Source organism: Carlito syrichta, unplaced genomic scaffold, assembly GCF_000164805.1.
Source record: "Carlito syrichta isolate Samal-C Ts95f unplaced genomic scaffold, Tarsius_syrichta-2.0.1 Scaffold314879, whole genome shotgun sequence".
Lineage (NCBI taxonomy): Eukaryota > Metazoa > Chordata > Mammalia > Primates > Tarsiidae > Carlito > Carlito syrichta.
In genome coordinates this window covers 878,887-881,875 of record NW_007258975.1, presented here as the reverse complement: position 1 = coordinate 881,875, position 2,989 = coordinate 878,887, and the positions used below count along the sequence as shown (strand labels likewise).

Sequence of the window (2,989 nt, the reverse complement as noted above, 5' to 3'; positions counted from 1 at the left end):
GTGTCTATGTCCTTATCTATTGGTTACTTAATTATCATAAGGTAGAGTCCCAGGAGGACTGTTGGATCAAAATCTACATGTAGTCTAAATGTAATAGATATCGCTAAATGATTTTTCAAAATGGACATTAAAGTTGACAATTTCCTCTGTAAAGAGGGTACTTTTCTTTCAAGTCTTTATTAACAGTTTAATTACATATTTAAATTTTATCACTCTGATAATATAAAAGGCATAAGAGAATAACCTGCTTTCTCTTATTTTAGATTTTCTTGACTCAGTATTTTTCATATGTATTTATACACAAACAAATTGGTCATTTGGGTTAGCTCTTCTCTTTCTTTTGTCTACTTTTCTGTATTATATTATCTATGGGTTTTGTATGTCAATTTATAACAATGCACAAGTTGTATTGTGTAGATATTAGCCGTCTGCTGTCATTCATGTTACAAATATTTTTTCCAAGTATATTATTTTAGACTACTTTATACTTATAGTATTTCTTTACTATACTAAAATTTTTGCTTTCATATGTAGTTCAGTCGGTCTGTGTTTTTTTCCTTCTGGTTTGTTGATTTCTGATATAGGTAAGATGGTCTTTCCTGCCCCTAAATTGTATTTTTAGCATCCTAAATTCTATTACAAGTGCTTCTTTATTGTTTCATTCAAATCCTTACTCCATTTTAAAGGCTTTTAAAAATATATATTGTGTACTATTGGCATACACATTAATTTTTCTCTCTTACAGCTAGTTATGCTACCACCATTTAGTAAATTATCTACTAATTTTTCACTATTTACACTATCTTCTTTAGCAAATACAGTCATGCATCACATAACAACATTTCAGTCAATGACAAACAGCAGATATTTATGGTCCCATAAGATTATAATGGGGCTGATGATACTGATGTAAGCAAAACTACTAAGCTACCAGTCATATAAACATGTAGCACGTATAATTATCTATAATACTTAGTACTTGCTAAAGATAATAAATGACTGTTACTGGCTTATGTATTTACTATACTGTACTTTTTATTGTTATTTTAGATTGTACTCCTACTCATGAAAAATGTTAACTGTCTCTTTCCCATCCTGCAAGATGGCAGGTGAAAAAGTTGAAACGCCGGATACTAAGGAGAAGACAACTGAAGCCAAGAAGGCTGATGCTGGTGGCAAGGTAAAAAAGGGTAAGCTCAAGGCTAAAAAGCCGAAGAAGGGGAAGTCCCACTGCAGTCGAAATCCTGTCCTTGTCAGAGGAATTGGAAGATATTCCCGATCTGCTATGTATTTCAGAAAGGCCTTGTACAAGAGGAAGTACTCAGCAGCTAAATCCAAGGTTGAAAAGAAAAAAAAAGGAGAAGGTTCTTGCAACCATTTCAAAACCACTTGGTGGTGATAAGAATGATGGTACCCAAGTGGTAAAACTTTGCAAAATGCCTAGATACTATACTATTGAAGATGTGCCTCGAAAGCTGTTAAGCCATGGCAAAAAGTAGTTCAGCCAGCACGCTAGAAAACTGAGAGCCAGCATAACTCTCAGAACCAGCCTGATCATCCTCACTGGGTGCCACAGAGGTAATAGGGTGGTTTTCCTGAAGTAACTGGGTAATGACTTGTTACTTGTGACTGTACTTCTGGTCCCCAATCGAGTTCGTCTGAGAAGAACACACCAGAAAAAAATTGATATCAGCAATGTGACAATCCCGTACATCTTACTGATGCTTACTTCAAGAAGAAACAGCTGCAGAAGCCCAGGCATCAGGAGGGTGAGATCTTTTGACACAGAAAAAGAGAAATATGAGATTACAGAGTAGCACAAGATTGATCAGAAAGCTGTGGACTTGCAAATCTTACCAAAAGTCAAAGCTATTCCTCAACTCCAGGGCTATCTGCAATCTGTATTTGCCCTGACAAATGGTGTTTGTCCTCACAAATTGGTGTTCTAAATTTCTTTAAAAGAACGTAAAGAACTGATACATTTTTTTAAAATGTTAACTGTCAAACTGTCTCAGAGAGGTCCTTCAGGAAGTATTACAGAAGAAGTCATAGTAGGCTGATGGAAGCAAACCTACTAAGCTACTAATCATATAAACATGTAGCACGTATAATTATCTATAATACTTAGTACTTGCTAAAGATAATAAATGACTATGTTACTGGTTTATGTATTTACTATACTGTACTTTTTATTGTTATTTTAGATTGTACTCCTACTCATGAAGAATGTTAACTGTCTCTTTCCCATCCTGCAAGATGGCAGGTGAAAAAGTTGAAAAGCCGGATACTAAGGAGAAGACACCTGAAGCCAGGGAGGCTGAGGTGAGTGGATTGCCTGAGCCTGTGGGTTCGAGATCCGCCTGGGTAGCGAGACCTCATCTCTACAATTAAAAAAAAAAAAAATCAGCCGGGTGTGGTAGCGCATCACAAGAGATGACAGCTCCATGCATGTTTTTCTGCCCCTGAATACCTTCCAGTGGGACAATATGTGAGGGTGGAAGACAGCGATACTCATTCTGAGCAAGTGTAGGCCTAGGCAGATGTGGTGCTTGTGTCTTAATTTTTAACAAAAAGTTTATAAGTTAAAAAAAAAAGAACAATTATAATACTATAAGAAAGGAACTGACAGTAGTGGGAAACTGTCAGGGGGGAGGAGGGGTGGGATTGGCAGTTGAGGGAAGCTGCTAGGGGAGGGAGGGCATACATCATCAACAAGGGTACCTGCATAATCAACGTTTGTATACCTAACCCTGAATTGTACCCCACATCTTTATAATAAAAAATATATATACATATATACAAAAATAGGAAAAAAAATGAATAGAATACAGATATAAAAAAAGAAAATATTTTTGCTGGGCTCGGTGGCTCAGCCTATAATCCCACGCCTTTGGGAGACTGAGGTGAATGAATTGCCTGAGCCTGTGGGTTTGAGACCCACCTGGGCAGCGAGACCTCATCTCTACACTTAAAAAAAAAATTAGCTGGG

The 2,989-nt window shown here is 36.7% G+C and overlaps 1 pseudogene; it reads left to right on the top strand.

Moving 5' to 3' along the window:
• The first annotated feature begins 1,102 nt into the window (after positions 1–1,102).
• LOC103274794 lies at positions 1,103–1,949 on the top strand (annotated as a pseudogene).
• The last annotated feature ends 1,040 nt before the right edge of the window (positions 1,950–2,989 follow it).